Source organism: Marmota monax, unplaced genomic scaffold (assembly GCF_021218885.2).
Source record: "Marmota monax isolate L192 unplaced genomic scaffold, Marmota_monax_Labrador192_F-V1.1 WCK01_AAM20220418_F8-fsc00127, whole genome shotgun sequence".
Lineage (NCBI taxonomy): Eukaryota > Metazoa > Chordata > Mammalia > Rodentia > Sciuridae > Marmota > Marmota monax.
In genome coordinates this window covers 244,262-262,338 of record NW_026692894.1, presented here as the reverse complement: position 1 = coordinate 262,338, position 18,077 = coordinate 244,262, and the positions used below count along the sequence as shown (strand labels likewise).

Genomic DNA, 18,077 nt, shown 5'->3' with positions numbered 1-18,077 from the left:
AAATCTTCTCTGGAAAAACCAACTTCAAACCACACCTCAAACAGTTGTCAAAGATAAAGTTCCAAGGAGAATGAGCAATGACAAAAAACAAGAAATGTGAACCCAGCCAGCAGAAACAACAGGTCGCAGAAGCAGACCTCAAGGACCCTGGAACTGCCAGACACGAGACTGTAACATTTCCAACTAGCTAATTTAGCATTTCAAAGAAGTAAATGTCTAAATGTCTCCAAATATGTACAAGTAATGAGAGACCAGAAAAATCACTAAGCTGGTTTGAAAAATAAAATCAGAACTTCTAGAAATGACAAATAAAGAAAGAAAATAACTCAATGGATGGATGAAACCGCATTTGAGACCCAGAATAATTAAACTAACGAGAAGACAGATTTTTAAGAGATTATTTAATTATTCAGAGTTCAACACAGAGAGACAAAGAGATGAAAAGTACAGCACCGAGGTTACAAGACACAGAGATGAGTGGGAAGGGACAACGTGAGTCTACCCGAGGTTCCAGAAGGACACAGACAGCGGGAAGAGGCACTACTCAGAAATGAAGGGAACTGAACTTCAGAAATGAACTTTCCTAAATTGTTGAAAGATAGGGATCTTTAGCTCTAGGAATCCCAATGAAACTCATGCAGAATAAAGACAAATTTACATGCAGACACATCAGAATCCTGAAGAACACCAAAGAAAATAAAATGCTTTAATGTAGCCAGAGAGAAGTGTCAGACCACAGCATTTGGATTGACAGCCAACTTCTCAGTAGCAACACTCAATGCCAGAGGCTTTGAAACAATGGCTCCAATGGTGTAGACAGATATAAGGAAAGCCACCTTGCAAAACTAAGAACAAAATAAAAATATTTTTCCACCCACAAAAAACAAAAACCAAAGTGAAAAAATCCCTAGAGTGTGCCACCAAGAGTCCCCCACCAAAGGATAACATGGAAGGATTTATTTTAGGCCAAAGGAAAATGACTCCAGATTCACAGAAGAATGGTGAGATGGTGGCTCACTGGGATCTGTAATCCCAGTGACCTGCGGGGCTGAGGCAAGAGAGTCATAAGTTCAAGGCCAGCCTCAGCTACTGAGCAAGACTCTGTAACTTATTGAGACTCTGTCTCAAAATTTAAAAATAAAAAAGAACTGGGGCTGAGCTCAGTGGTAAAGCACCTCTGGGTTCAATCAGCACCAAAAGAGAAAGAAAAAAATTGAAAAGATAAAGAAGGAATATACAAAAGTAATTCAACTGATTTCAACTGTCTCCAAGAATCCAATCTATTTCATTTTAGGAAACAGAGAGACCCTGTCTTTCTTGCTCATTGCCGTATCTCCAGGGTCCAGCACATTCTTGGTTTCAAAGGAAGCTCTCAATAGTCCCTAAAGAGAGAATAGTGAATGAATGACTCTAGGGTTGAGGACAGGGCTTGAGTGGGCAAGTGGCAGGGCAGACCATGGAGTTAACGAAGCCCCTTCCAACATGGAGGGGAGGAGAGGAAAAAGTGACTGGCACCAGTCTCTAGAAGAGAGAGAAAAAAAAGTGGCGACACATGCCTGTAATCCCAGCATCTCAGGAAGCTGAGGCAGGAGAATCTCAAGTTCAAGGCCAGCCTCAGCAACTTGGTGAGGCCTTAAGCAATTTGGCAAGACCCTGTCTCTAAATAAAATACAAAAAAAGGGCTGGGGATGAGGCTCAGTGGTTAAGCATCCCTGGGTTCAACCCCTAGTACCCCCCCAAAAACCCAAGAAGCAGAGTCACAGGCATGCCAACCATCTCCAAATCCAAAGACAGAGGCATGTGGAAAAGTCTTTGAAAGGTCAGTCTGTGGTTCCATTTGGCAAAGCAGAGATCAGCAGACAGAAGTTCCAGAGAGGCAACATCTGTCCCAATGTTAGGAAGAATTTCCCAACAAGTAACAGCCCAACATTGGTTTGCAGTGGGCCTGGCTCATGATCTAATGTCCCTTTTGTCTAGTGGGACAGGAGTCTGTCTGGCATGTACTAGGAGTCTCAAACTGTGGACTGAACAGTCTCTAATTCTGTTCTACTCTACAGATTCTTTCATCCAACATTCCCTAAAAGACCCATCCAAGTCCCAGATTCCGAAGGTGGAATAAGGAACAAGAGCTCCACCCAGACACTCAGCTCCAAGGCCTTCCCGCGCCCCCTTGGCCACTCTATCACTAAGAAGAGCACATATCCAAGGCTATGCACTAACTCCACCCTCGTTCTGGGACACCCCACTATGACAAGGGATCACAAAAGCATGGTAGAATTTGTTAAAATGAAACTTCCTCCACCTCCTAGGAGGAAGGCAAGCTCACCTTGACTTTGGCAGCAGAGGGCTGAGTTGGGGGCCTGGCTCTGGGGGCTTCTCCTGCGGCCGGTCAGTCATGCTGCTTTCATGCTGCTGGGCTGGGAAGAGGAGACCTGGGTCTGAGGGAAAGGAGAAGGAAAGATCATTTCCTCGTCGTTGGCTCTTAGCTTGTCTCTATGGTCCTATGGAGGATGCCACCCAGAAGCCCAGGGAAGTCCCAAGGCTGCCCTTACCCTCAGACAAGGGGAGTGGGCAGAAGTGTGTTGGGCAAACCTCTCCCAAGACCTTCAACAGGCCCGGCGGGCACTGAGGAACAGGCCACCAAGATGAATTAGACAGATGCAGTCCTTGCTCCCAAGAAGTGGGGAGAGTGCACACGTTTCACTACTATATAATCTGGTAAGTGCTGTGATTTCCCAAAATTCATCCACCACTATCCTCTTTGTTTTATTGGATCACTGAGGCAGCTTAGAAGCACCATAGCATGGGGCTTCTCAAAACTATTCACAATGAAGGTCTATTTTGTTTTAATTTCTCACCCATCATAGACAAATATGCTTCTGAAATATGATAAAAATGAACTGATAGAAAAAATAAAAAGATATTCATAAACAGTACTAGCCCACTTTTTTCTTTTTTTGGATGCTGGGGATTGAACCAGAAGTGCTTTTCCACTGAACTACATCCCCACCCCTTTTTTTGTCTTGTTTTGACCAAGTTGCTGAGTGTCTCACCAAGTGGCTGAGGCTGGCCTCAAACTTGTCATCCTCTGTCTCAGCCTCCCGAGTCACTGGGATTACAGGTGCACTCCACCACGCCTGGCCAGCCCACTTTTTAAAAATTATTATTTGATACAACAGACTATTGAGACAAGTCAGAGTGAAGTGGCTAAGTGTCTGCTCGCCGTTTCTGTCCTTCTCTTGTGGATCGTGGCTTAGAAAGCAGCATGAGGACCGCTAAGGACACACGCTCAACCTTCCTAGGATATGTGGCTGGCATCTTGGTTCATGGAGGGAGGCCAGAAGTAAAAATGATTTCAAAGTCCCTCTCTGGACTACAGAAAAGTAGTTCAGGGGGCGTCCCTGTGGGAAGAAGAACCCACAAGGACTTTGGGGGAGTGGCGGGGTTGTCTGGAGATGGGTTCAGCTAACAAAGAGTGAGGCTCTGTCCCAGCAGCCCTGTCCACCCTGGCCTTGGACTTCCCAACCCTAGGCTACCTCCCTGCATATGAGAACAAAGAGTCACCTATTAAAATGGACTTGGGACATTTGAGAAAAGAAATCATTTTCAAAATGTCAAGAGGGCTGCTGGTGTTCATTCCAGCTAATGCTCTACAAATGATTTTTTTTTTAATTGAGAAATCCTTTGTCTGTGACAGCCAGCGACGAGAAAAAAGCCTTTATATGCCCCCTGCCTGAATGCTTGAGGTACTCCAAGTCATTGTCACCCATCTGGACCTTCAAGAGAAGATGCTCACTGCTCTTATCTTCAACTGTAGGAGAAGATAACTCTGTAGAAGAAAACTTCCCTTTTCAAAGGCTTGTATTTTTTTTTTTTTAATGCAAACACACAGACACTCACTCCCTGCTTCAAACACTAAATCATCTGCAATTTTGGAGTTTGTTGCTCATGAAATTTTAGCGATAAGCACATCACAAACATTCCTATAGCAACAGAATGTTTTTGAAGCAGTGTCTGCAATGTTACAAAGATTGTATATCATTATCTCTGAATGTTGGCGGAAGAGAAGGTTATGGGGGAAAACTGTTTATGTACAAATAAGTCAATATGGTAGCTGGCAACTGAGTCACAGACCTCACTGGGGGACCAAATTACAGCAGGGTTAGAAGCAGGAATGTACTTAGTTTCTAGGAATAAATTCACCGTCCTTGCCCTCAACGTATGAAAATAACTGGCCAGGCTCCCCGGAAGCAGCCCGAGTCCCTGGAGCTACTGGTTTCATGGATAAGAGTTACTTTTATTACTCATTCACCCAGTGTCAGGTATAGGGATAGACTCTAGGTTTCTAAAGATGGATTCTTCTTCAAAGAGGTTCAAGAGAGACATATACACAGATCATTACCACCCCCCTTTCCTACAAGAAGAAAAGATTATTAGCTAGAGTGAAGGCAAAGAAAATAAAACTAGCTCAATCCATCCAATCAATGGCTCCATTCACCTCTCTGAAGTCAACTGTGAACCTAAACTGTACTAGGCAAGCACGAGGCACTGGGCATTCAAGAGTCACGTGAGGGCTGGGGCTGGGGCTCAGTGGCAGAGTGCTCGCCCAGCAGTGTGAGGCACTGGGTTCGATCCTTAGCACCACATAAAAATAAATAAAACAAAGACTTTCTGTCCATATACAGCTACAAAGGAAAAAAAAAAAGAATCACATAAGATCAATGTGTTCCCTGCCTTCATGGGGCTTAGAGTCTAGTGGGGGAGGTTAACATTAACAGATCAGAAATTAAAAATAACCCTAACATATAATGGAGACTGGCATGGAAAAGGGTCAGTGTGTTTCCTGAGTTAGTTTTTAATTTAAGCCCTAAGAATCAATTAATGAATCAAAGAAGGGAGGGCAGGAGGGAAAGGATACAGAGAAAGGGGGATGTGTGTACCACGGGCATCCTGTGCAAAGGGCCTGTGACAGGCAGGAGCATGGCAGCTTTCCTGTGAAGGAAGGACCTTAATAAGATCACATTGGTTCCTGATCTTACTTCAAACTCTAGTGACTGTGGTAGTCAACACAGCCATTAAAGTGTTTTTTGTTTTTTTTTTTCTTTATTTTAAAGGCACCCAAGAAGTTACCTTGGGAAATAACTGTTAACTTCTCCTTCTTCCTAGGCTGGCATAAGGCATCCAAAATTGGGACCAACTAGCCCTCCTTTTTCAAGTTTTAAGATTCTTATCCATTTTTTTTTCTTTCCTGCAACAGTGGCAACTTGGTTAAATTCTATTTGGCCAGGGGTAAAATCAGTCAATGCTGAAATAAAACTGACAGTGAGTGTGGGTTTGGGGACGTGGCTGGGCATCCTATTAATACAATTATTGCTGGAGCAGCCTCACATGGAGGATACTGTAAGAAGGTCACAGAATTTCAAGCAGAGAACATGGGCTTTGGAGCTAAGCGACCTGGACTCGGAGCTGGACCTGCCCTCACCAGCTCCATGGCCTTGCTCCTCTTCTGGAAAACGGGGCTGGCAGTGCCCGGGGTCTCCAGGATTAAAGAGACACAGGTCCACGCTGAGGTGCTCCCATGCTCGCTGGCTCCCTGGCTAAGTAGCAGCCATTATTGCCACTCCACTAGTGGGCAGGGCAACCATGTCTCTCCTTTCATGTGAAAATCATCAGGAACCCAAAGGATGGCCCCGTCAGTCCTGGAGCAGCTTGGCAAGGGTGAGGGGCAGACATCTCTGACCAGGGGTCCCGATGACTCACCCTTTCTTGGTCTCCATCCTCAAGCATCCTCAGCCCTGTACTGACAGATCCCAGCCAATCCAGATACCACATGGGGGGCTCCCAGTGCTCCACCCAGGAGCTCAGGGCTAGAACACCTGGGTTCTAGTTCCAGCTCCAGTTCCCCCACTCAGGACTAAGGTCCCCAGGGACAAAGGGCCAAATCCAGATGGTGAAGGAGATGGAACAGCTAACCCATTCTGAAGGCCAAGCATGGTGCTGCGACTTCTCAGTTGGGGCCTCTAACAGTTAAAACAATCTTGCAGGGGACTGGGGTGGTGGCTCAGTGGTAGAGCGCTTGCCTAGCACAGGTGAGGCACTGAGTTCGGTTCTCAGCACCACATCAAAATAAATAAATAAAATAAAGGTACTGTGTCCATCTACAACTAAAAGTATTTTTTAAAAAATCTTGCAGAATCCCCATGGGGATCACCATTTTACAGGTGACTTGCCTAAGGCCATATAACTGTCTTGAAGCTCAAAGTCCTTCCTCTCTACCCCATCGCCACACTTCCTTGTGGGAATCTTGCTCATCTTCCCACATGACCACTGAGGAAACGCCTGGAAGGCTGTGTGACTCCAAGGGCCCACAGCCTGCAAGCCACCAGGCAAGGCCCAAATCTCCCTCTACTCCACACTGCTGTCTGAGCTTCAGGTTCCATTCTGCACCATGGCGGTGACAGAAGCTCCCTCAGAGTGAAGGAGGAATGAAGAGGGAAACAATTAACATACAGAAACAGGAGCAGAGGGGCTGGGGATGTGGCTCAGGACCAGAGCCCCGTCCTGGCCTGGTGAGGCCTTGGGTTCCATTCCCAACACTGCAATCAAATACATAAATAAATTTAAAAGCCGGGCACACAGAAGCTCAAATCAAAGAGGAAGGGTTCCCCTGAGCTGCAAGACTGCAGGAATGAAGAGAACAGCTCACTTCCCATCAGCCAGTGGAGGGAGGGACATGGATACAGACCACGGGCTTCTGAAAGGGGAAGCAGGACCAAATGAAGCGTGACGAAGTCCCTCCATGCCACCCACAATAAATCAGAAATGGGCACAGATTTTAAAAAGGAAAAGGGGTTGTGGGGGGGGGAGGGGAGAAAAATGAAGAGGAGGAGGAGGAGAAAAAAATTAAATTGTGAAACAGGATCTACAGCGCACCTTTGAAACAGTGCTCAGGGTGATCAGAGCAATGAGAAACAGTAGACGCCAGCCACTTGGGGACCATCCCCTGTCAAGTGAGTGCTCCTCTGCGGAGAGGATGGAAGGACATCTAATTTTTTTGGGGGGGGGGTACCAGAGATTGAACCCAGGGTGGCTTAACCACTGAGCCACGACCCCAGACCTTTTGATTTATTTAGAGACAGGTCTTGCTAAGTTGCTGAGACTGGCTCTAACTTGGGATCCTCCTGCGTCTGCCTCCCAAGCTGCTGCGATTACAGCTGTGTGCCTCGTGCCTGGTATGGACATCTGATGTTCAAGGGAGACCCAGAAACTTTTTAATATGAGGACAACTCCCAGCATCTCTCTTCTTTTGATCCTATACCCTACCCTGTTCCACAGAAACTGAGAAAAGAACAATTTTTATGCACTAGAGAAAAAGGCCCCCAGCTAGGCCTTCCTGAGATATAGGCAGATACAGCCTTCCTGCATCTGCTCATTCAAGAGTACAGACGGCTGGGCCTTGCACATCAATACCAGTGCCTCTCGAACACCTAGAGTTTGTCAAGATTAAATCACTCAGAGGCCAACAGTGGATGGCAGACACGCTCTATTCTTAACCTCAAGCCTCTCACCTTGCTCACTACTCCAACCAGCTTATCTTTCAGGTCTTGAGATTCCTGAAGCTCTTTCCTACTGCAGGACCTTTGCACATGCTGGCCTCTCTGGCTGGGATGTTCCTTTCTTAGCTCTCTCATTAACATCTGTCCATAATTCAGGTTATAGCATCTGTGAGTTGTCTCCAACTCCCCCAAAGTGGTTACCAGCGCTTATCACAGGTGCCCTTAGTTATTTATGTGATTAACCTGTTGGTCTCCCCATTTGGATCATAAGCTCTAATAGGGCAGACTATGTCAGGTATTTTTCACCACTCTCCACTGGCCCAGCACAGCATCTGTCCTGATGCATCTGGGGAGCTTTAAAAGGCAGATGCCTGGGTCACACCACAAACCTGTTCCACCAGGGTGTTCAGAGCCTGCCAGGTGGCCGTACTGTGGCCAAGGCTGAGAACCTCTGACTTAAGAAGAGGCCTTGGCTTGTGTCCTAGAGCAGCCTGTGGTGGCTCAGGGAGTTCAGGAGGACCTTGCGGCCATTGCCTGCGCGTACAATGTATCACTTCAATGCTGTTTTTCACCTCAGAGATTAATTTTGAGGAAATTCTGGAAGAGGGAAACAAGATCCTCATTGTTCACGAGGAATACTCCTCCTCTCAGTAGGTGCCCCGTTCCGCCTCTCCCCCAACCCCTTACCCTGGCCAGTCACCTCCACCCTCAGAGCCACAAGACTGGCCTGACACATCTACTGATACAGCCTTAATCTCTAATTTTTAATTAAAATAAGTCTGGCTATCCTACACAGTAACACTTCAAATTTCACATTCAATTTTATCAAAACGGGAGAGTTCAAAGTCAGTTCACGCTGGGCCCTCCAGGCCAGCCCCAGGCGGACAGGCAGAGACACTTCCCATGAGGAGATTTCTCAAGGGTGGGGGGGGATCTGCACTGACCAGACCTTCCGAGGACAAACCAAGAGGGCACTGTCCCTTCCTCCCCAGAAACCCTCACTAACGAGGATGAGCCAATGTGTCAAGAAATCTGCTACTGGAACACACAAGAAGTAATAATTCCAGGTCCCTGACCCGTTCCCAGTCCAAAAGACCTGTGAGAGCAAGTCCCAGGACACTGGGAGAAAGAGGCTCAGTCAGCAAAAGGAAGGGTGAGCTCTTGCCAAAGCCACACTGCTCCACATTTAGTGTCCATGGAGAGGAACTTTAAACCCTTCATACCCTTCACACCCACCAGACTGGCCATAGCCAAAGAAAGGAAACCAGCGCTGGTGTCGCTGTGAAGAACTGGAAACCCTGCCCATCCCCGTATGGAAATGTTGCAGCCACTGTAGAAAACGCTTTGGGGCCTCAAAATGGCAAACACACGTGACCCAGCGATCCTGCTCTCAGGCATATGCTCCCAAGAACTAGAAGGTGGTTCTCAAACGAAAACTGGTTCACAGATGCTGCTACCAGTTATTAGTCACAATAGCCAAACAGGTGGAAATGACCCAAATGTCCACTAACACACACAACGGACTGTTTTTTGGAAATAAGAAGGAACTGAATATTGGCATACACGAAGACACGGATGAACCTTGAAAACACTGTGTTAAGTGGAAGAAGTCACACACAAAGGGACACATTCTTGTATGATTCCTTTTATCTGGAATAATCAGAGCAGGTAAGTCCACAGGGAGGGAAAGCAGATCAGCAGTTGCCAGGGGCTGGGGAAGGGAATGGGGAGTGATGGCTAACCAGTCAGGGGTTTCCTTTCCAGGAGATGCAAATGCACTGGGGCCAGGTATGATCCCAGCAACTCAGGAGGCCAAGGCAGGAGGATTGCAGGTTTGAAGCTAGCCTCAGTAACTCAGCGAGACCCTGTCTCTAAATAAAATATAAAAAAGGGCTCAGGATGTGGCCCAATGGTTAAGTGGCCCTGGGTACAAAAAAAAAAAAAAAAAAAAAAAAGCCTTGGAACTAGGCTGAGATGACATTGCAAAGCTCTGTGAATGCACCATTTTTGTCCTCTAAGATAGCCAACTCCAACATCATTCTAAATGGAGAAAAATTGAAAGCATTCCACTAAAAACTGGAACAAGACAGGGATGTCCTCTTTCACCACTTCTATTTGACATAGTTCTTGAAACTCTAGCCAGAACAATTAGACAGATGAAAGAAATTAAAGCGATATGATAGGAAAAGAAGAACTCAAATTATCACTATTTGCCGACGACATGATTCTATACCTAGAGATTCCAAAAAATTCTACCAGAAAACTTCTAGAACTAATAAATGAATTCAGCAAAGTAGCAGGATATAAAATCAACATCCATAAGTCAAAGGCATTTCTGTACATTAGTGACAAATCCTCTGAAAGAGAAACTAGGAAGACCACCCCATTTACAATAGCCTTTAAAAAAAAAAGAAATAAAATACTTGGGGATCAACTTAATGAAAGAGGTAAAAGACCTCTACGATGAAAACTATAGAACGCTAAAGAAAGAATTTAAAGAAGACCTTGGAAGATGGAAAGACCTCCCTTGTTCTTGGATAAGCAGAATTAATATTGTCAAAATGACCATACTACCAAAAGCATTATACATATTTAATGCAATTCCAATCAAAATCTCAATGACATTCCTCATAAAAACAGAAAAAGCAATCATGAAATTCATCTGGAAAAATCAGAGACCCAGAATATCCAAATCAATCCTTAGCAAGAAGAGTGAAGCAGGTGGCATCACAATACCAGACCTTAAACTATACTAAAGGGCAATAGTAACACAACAGCATGGTACTTACTGGCACCAAAACAGGACTTGTGGACCAATGGTACAGAATAGAGGACACTAAGAAAAACCCACATAAATACAGTCATACTAGACAAAGGCGCCAAAAATATATATTAGAGAAAAGATAACCTCTTCAAGAAATAGTGCTGGGAGAACTGGAAAGCCATATGCAGCAAAATGAAATTAAGCCTCTATCTCTCACCATGCACAAAACTCAACTCAAAAGTAGATCAAGGACCTAGGGTAGGAAAGACGGTGGAATGAGATGGACATCTTTACCCTAAGTACATGTATAAAGACAAGAATGGTGTGACTCTACACTTAAGAGAGGAAAAAGTAGGCCTAAATCTTCATCATGTCAGATTAGGCCCGATGTCCTTAACAAGACTCTTAGAGTGCAAGACATAAAATCGAGAATCAATAAATGGGATGGTTCAAACTGAAAAGTTTCTTCTCAGGAAAAAAAAAAAAAATCAGTGAGGTGAAGAGAGAGCCGAAGAATGGGAACAAATTTTTACCACATACATAACAGATAGAACACTAATTTCTAGAATATATAAAGAACTCAGAAAGCTAAACACAAAACAAAACAAAAATAACCCAACCAGAAAATGGGCCAAGGACCTGAATAGACACTTCTCAAAAAATGATATCCAATCAAATCAACAAATATATGAAAAAATGTTTATCATCTCTAGCAATTAGAGAAATGCAAATCAAAACTACTCTAAGATTCCATCTCACTCCAGTCAGAATGGCAGCTATTATGAAGACAAACAACAATAAGTGTTGGTGAGGATGTGGGAAAAAAGGCACACTCCTACATTGCTGGTGGGACTGCAAATTGGTGCAGCCAATATGGAAAGCAGTATGGAGATTCCTTGGAAAACTGGGAATGGAACCACCATTTGACCCAGCTATCCCTCTCCTCGGTCTATACCCAAAGGACTTAAAATCAGCATACTACAGTGACGCAGCCACATCAATGTTTATAGCAGCACAATTCATGATAGCTAAATTGTGGAACCAACCTAGATGCCCTTCAATAGATAAAGGATAAAGAAACTGTGGTTTATATACACAATGGAATACTACTTAGCATTAAAAGAGCATAGAATCATGGTATATGCAGGTAGATGAGTGGGGATAGAAAAGATTATGCTAAGTGAAATAAGCCAATCCCCCAAAACCAAAGGCCAAATGTTTTCTCTGATAAGTGGATGCTGATCCATAATGGGGGTAGGATGCTGATCCATAATGGGGGTAGGGGAAAGCATGGGAGGAAGGGAGGAACTTTAGATAGGGCAAAAGGAAGGGTGGGGAAGGGAGGGGGCGTGGGGGTAGGAAAGATGGTGGAATGAGATGGACATTCATGTATGAAGACAAGAATGGTGTGACTCTATGTACAACCAGAAACATGAAAAATGTGCTCTACATGTGTACTATGAATTGAAATGGATTCTGCTGTCATGTATAACAAATTAGAATAAATAAATTTAAAATAAAAAAGATAGCCAACTGTTAATCATATGCTATATAAATTTTACCCAAAGTTTAGAAAAATGAATGAAGCTTCTTGGTCCCCACCATGAGAAACTGATTCAGTCCTGGGCTGGGCACCAGGACCTGTTTTTCAAAAGAATATCCTTCTTGATTCTGGGATGTGTGGTTCTTAGACATACTCCAAAAGGCAGGAAAAAAATGTCTTTACTTCAGACAAGTCAATAAAAACCGGTGCTATTTACTGAGTGTGATGTGCATGTCAGGGACTAGGCTTGGTACTTTCCAATACACTGTCTCAAAGTCTCAGTACAAGGTCAGGATGCACTCTGTTTTGTTTTACAGCTGAGGAGATGGAGGCTCAGAGAGGTTAAGTCAACTGCCTAGGGCACCCAGCTGATTAACAGATTCAAACCAATATGTGTCTGACACTATGCATTTTGACCTTAACAAGCTCCTCCAGGTGCCAGAAATGTCATTTCTGTATTATAAAGTTCAAGCATCTCTAATGTGAATATCTGAAATGCCTCAAAATCCCAAACTTTGGGGTTATCAATGACATCACAAATGGAAATTTCCATACCAAAATATTTTGTTTCATGCACAAAGTTATTAAAATATTGTATGAAACTGTTTTCAGGCCCTGTATATAAAATATATATGAAATAAATGAATTTTGTGTTTACACATGGGTCCCAGCCCCAAGATTTCTCATTATGTATATGCAAATATTCCAAAAAACATCTGAAATCCAAAACACTTCTGGTCCCAAGCTTTTTAAGTAAGGGATACTCAACTTGTATGCACAAAAATGCTCCTTAGAGACCAAGACCATTTTACTCCAAGTGTGGTCTCAGTATCCCCCCCAAGGATTTATGGAAACTTTCAGTCTTCACCCCATTTGCTGATTCAGACTCTGCTAAGGGGAATAATCCATGTGCTGAACTGTGACCATCACTAGTCTAGAGACCACCACTGGCTATTTAAATTAAAATTAAACTCAGTTCTTCTATTAGCTTTTTCACCACTATGACTAAAAGATCTGACCAGAACAATTGTAGAGGAGAAAAGGTTTATTTAGGGGCTCACAGTTTTAGAGGTCTTAGTCCATAGACAGCTGGCTCCATTCCTTGGGGCTTGAGGTGAGGCTGAACATCATGGTGGAAGAGTATGGTGGACGGAAGCAGCTCACATCATGATCAGAAAGCAGAGAGAAAGAGACTCCACTCGCCAGATGCAAATCTATACCCAAAGCCATGTCCCAATTCCCCCCTCCTCCAGCCACACCCACCACTTCAGTTACCACTCAGTTAATCCCCATTAGGGGATTAAGTCACTGATTGGGTTAAGACTCTCACAATCCAATCATTTCTCCTCTGAACCTTCTTGTGTTGTTTCACACATGAGCTTTGGGGGGACACCTCACATCACATCCAAACCAGAGTATGTTTGAAGATGCCTGATAGCCTCGTGTGGCTGAGCTGCTGCCACTGTGGGTAGCAGAGTAGAGTGTGCTCATGGGGGCAGAGAGCTCAGCGGTACAGAGCTCTCCAGAGGAGGGCAGCTGAGCCACGCGCTGTGGACACTGCAGGGGGATCATGCTTTGTTACAGGAGGGCACCCTGTACAGAGTGGAGCAGTGGTTCTCATCCAGGGGTGCTTGGCAATGTCTGGGCCATTTTGGTTGTCACTGCTGGGGGTTCTATGAGTGACATCTAATGGACAGGAGCCAGGGATGCTGCTCAACATCCTGAAAGGCACAGAAGGATCCCCACGACAATGAATGACCAGGTCAAAAATGTCAGTCGTGCTGAGGGCTGAGTAACATTGCCTCGGAGAAATCAAGAAAACGTGGTCAGCCTTAGTGAAAGTGGTAGCAGGAGATTCATGAGACCAAAGCGCCCCAACCTTTGCCAAACTCAGAACCCTGAGAAGCTACTGTCTAAGCAAAAGGATGCCTATTTTTGCCAAGAATTCACAGTATGAAGTCCTGGTTTCCAGAGTAATCGAGCTCATTACTAAAATGAAGTCCCTATGCTTTCAAATTCCAAGGACTCAGGAGAGAACGGAATTCATTTTTGGCACTGGGATGTGGAATGTGTGGTAACTTCTGCATAAAGATCATAACCTGCTGCAGGTCAGATGCAGACAGATCATCCATTGATTCACTGAGAAGTATTTACTGAGCACCTATTACATGTTGGGTGCCCTTCTAGTGTTGGAAACACAGCAGTAAACAAAAGGTCCCTGTCCTTGTGCAGATGGCATTCTAGTGAGGGGATCAACAGCCCACAGGCAAACAAACGCAGCAGCTGGGTTATAAAGGAATATAAAGCAGGAACAGAGGAGTGATGGGTGGGGTCTATCTGAGATCACCTGAGGAGGTGGCCTCTGGGCAGAGAAACAGAGAATGCTGAGCCCTTCAGAGGAATGAGCTTAAGAAGGGGGCAGACAGGTGAAGTCAGCAAGGTGGGGAGGGCCAGGGAGCCATGGGGGACTGTGGGCAGAGAAGAGCTAGGGTCTGAGGAACTTGCCACAGAGCTTAAACGACAGGAGAGCAAGGGTTTTAAAGGCAAGACCATACCCAATGGACTTAAAATCAGCATATTACTGTGATACAGCCACATTGACGTTTAAAGCAGTTCAATTGACAATAGCTAAGCTATGGAACCAACCTAGATGCCCTTCAATAGATGAATGGATAAAGAAAATGTGGTACATATATACACAATAGAATATTACTCAGCCTTAAAGGAGAATGAAATCATGGCATTTGCAGGTAAATAGATGGAACCAGAGAACATCGTGCTAAGTGAAATAAGCCAATTCCCCCAAATCAAAGGCTGCATGTTTTCTCTGATAAGAGGATGCTGATCCATAGTGGTGGGAGGGTAGGGAAGAATGAAGGAACACTGGATTGTGCAGAGGGCAGTGAGGGGAGGGGTGGGGCTGTGGGGATGAGAAGGACAGTAGAATGAGACAGATATTATTAACATATATATATGTATGATTACACTGCTGGTGTGACTCTGCACCATGTTCAGCCAGAGGAAGGAGAAGTTGTGCTCCATTTATGTGAAATGTGTCAAAATGCATTCTAGGGCTGGGGATGTGGCTCAGTGGTAACACGCTTACCTAGCATGCGTGAGGCAATGGGTTCGATTCTCAGCACCACATACAAATAAATAAAATAAAGGTCCATCAACAACTAAAAAAAAATTTTAAATGCATTCTATTGTCATGTATAACTAATTGGAACAAATTAAAAAAAAAAAAAAAAAAGAAGAAGAAGAAGGCAGACCAGTAGAATAGAAGAAGGGGATCAGGGAGAGGGAGGTGAGGGAAAGGGAAGATACTGGGGAATGAAGTTGATCAAATTATCCTGTTTTATTGTGTACATGAATATATTATAAGAAATCCCACTGTTATGTATAATTATAATGCACAATAAAATGGGGGGGGGAGACAAGTTACAAGGCTCCCACAGACTTCGTGGCAAGGATGGTGATGGCTTATTATTAATTAATTAACCAAATCATTAATATTAATACTCATTCTCTACTTGGTCAATGCTATTAATATTCTATTTCAAATACATCATGGGGAGACCAAGTGTCATGTTCAAGCAACTTCTACAGGGAAACGCATCCTGCATTCCAAATGATCAACCTGAAACCTTCCCCATCAGCCTCGGTTTGAAGTTGAGGAGCATGTGGACCGCAGGGAAGGGAGTCGGGGTGAGTGTGGAGTTCCAAGAACGGGCGACAGCCCCCACTGGCACCAGGAGGAGAGCAGTGTACGGGGGCCATCCTGGCATCGTTCTTTCCAGGACGCTTGGGCAGCAGATGGATGGGTCCCAGCTGCTGGAGGCAGACAGGAGGAGGAGGGCCGCCTCTCCCAGAAGGACGGCACTACAGCTGCCATTCAAAGATTGCCAGGGAGGGTTCTGTAAGGGCCTCTGCGGTTTCTGAGGTTTCAGGGCATCACAGGGTTATCATCAGATTTACAGTGGAATAACCTACTAGTGCCCCTTCCTATATGCAGGACACTGGGCATGTCACCCTTTCTCCCTGGACCTTGGCATTCTCCCCTGAAAAATGGAAACAGCAGTCCTGCTTCCCCAGACTGGTCTTGGTGGGTCAAAGAGATGACAGCTGTGCTGAGTGGGTGACCATTTGTGGTCCACGTGGACATCTGCACCTTCTGGAGCAGACAAAGAGCCTCTTGCCATAGCCCATGGGGACGGCTCAGTAGGAGGCAGCTCTACCCTCCAGCAACACATGGGCAGTGGGGTCCCACATATGAAGCAGGTCCCACTAAGTTTTCTTCTTCTCAGTGCCCGGAGGCCACTGCCCAGATCATTTCCTTGCCTTTAGATTAGAGCCACTAGTCTCTGCAAATCCCTCTTGTCACCTATAGTTTACAGTGTTGACCCTGAGGGACTGTGTCCTCTGCTCATCTCCAGACTGGCCACAGGCCTGATGTTTCTGCTAAAGCAGAAAAAGATGGTGAGAAAGAGGCAGAGCTGGCAGGACAGAGAGGGGGAACCGAGCAGGGTCTGCCTTCAGCAAGGCCTTCCTTCCAGCCCTTTCTTCCTTCCTCCACTGGACACCAGGCCACAAGAGCAAAAGAAAACCAGGAGGGGTGGAGGGCCGGGACACCCACTCCTGACCCCGAGATGGCCCGGGGCTCGGCTTCTCCCCAGTGCTTCCCAAGGAACATCTAGAGGAGAGGCCCCAGCTGTGAGTCATCTGAAGCAGAGAGGAGCCCTTGTAAAAATAACTCCAAGTATGAGGCCCCTCTATTCATACAATTCACAATACAAAGAACAAAAAAGCAGGGCAGGAAGCAGAGGAGGAAAGTGTCGTTCATATCAGGTTCCTTCACATGACAACCAGCCAGGAGCTCACTCTGCTGAGCCCGTCCCCTCCCCCTTCCTTGGCGCAATTACATAAGCAGAGAGAGGGTCTCCCCTGCACCCTTCTGGCCCCCACCCTGCTCTCCTGTTCCTGGTAACCACTGCTAGGATGAAATAGGCCCAGGTTGGGCTCTTGCTTGGCCTATCTGCCCTGGGACAGGGAATTCCTTGAAGATACAGGAGACTCTGTGGAGCCCCAGGGTGGAATTTTTGGAGTTGTGACCATGGGAGGGAGACCAGAAGGGCTGGCCAGGTCCCCCATGGCATATGTGGTGGGACTTCCTTGAAAGAACTTGGGAGTTTAAAATGTTAGAAAAGCTGGGCTCCACAGCTTGGAGGCTCCATGGGTTTGGACACACCTGGTCAAATTCAGGGTTTCTTGGGCTCCAAGGGCGTGGTGCTGCCAACTCCCCTGCTCTCTGCTTTCTGGGAGACCTGGTCTTCAAGTTCAGGGAGGTAAGGCCAGGGGTTTTGAAACTAGAGTCCCATGACAGGAAAAGCAAAGTGATAACAGAAATAAGGAGGGATGAGAAATTTTTTAAAATAAAGATCCTGGTGGCGCCCGCCTGTCATCCCAGCGGATTGGGAGGATCGCAAGTCAGAGGCCAGCCTCAGCAACTTAGAGAAGTGCTAAGCAACTCAGTGAGACCCTGACTCTAAATAAAATATGAAATAGGGCTGGGGATGTGGCTCAGTGGTCGAGTGCCCCTGAGTTCAATCCCTGGTACAAAAAAAAAAAAAAAGTACTGACTAAACCAGAGAAGCAGAAATAGAATAAGGTGATGGCTGGCCACAGAGGGTGCCTAGGAAAGGCTTTGGTCAGGAGGCGTCAGCGCAGCTGAGACTTAAATGAGTGTCATGTGAAGACCTAGAAGTGAACACTCCAAGCAAAGGGGACTAAAATAGGATGTGCTTGTGTGCGTGGCAGGTGCACAGTGGGTGGCAACCTGGCACTCCATGGTGTAAGGTAGTGGTTCTCCATCTGGAGTGATTCTGCCCCTGGAAGACACCTGGCAGTGTCAGGAGGCATTTTGGGGTCACACCTGGGGAACTGCTATTGGCATCCAGCGGGCAGGGATGCTGCTACACACTTCAAAATGCACAGGCAGCCCCTCCCAACATAGGGTTATCCGGCCTACAATGTTCATAGTGCCAGGGCTGAGAAACCCGGATACAGAGTTTATGAGTAAGGGAAAGAAGTTTATGCACTCCCAGAGGCACATGCTGAGAACCTACTAATGCCTTGTGCCCACCAGAGTATGAGCCTGACTCACGGCTCGGGATCCCATCCAGGGCCAGGGTACCTGTGCTGGGACGAAAGGGAA

The 18,077-nt window shown here is 45.7% G+C and overlaps 1 protein-coding gene across 11 annotated transcripts in view; it reads right to left on the bottom strand.

The window, feature by feature from the left end:
• Trerf1 (transcriptional regulating factor 1) overlaps positions 1-18,077 on the bottom strand; it is a 211,458-nt gene that overhangs the window by 66,614 nt on the left and 126,767 nt on the right. For all 11 annotated transcript variants that reach the window (XM_058581386.1, XM_058581383.1, XM_058581384.1 and 8 more), the window contains one exon: positions 2,327-2,438. The gene's annotated coding sequence lies outside the window, so the exon portion shown is untranslated. The remainder of the gene's footprint in view (positions 1-2,326; positions 2,439-18,077) is intronic.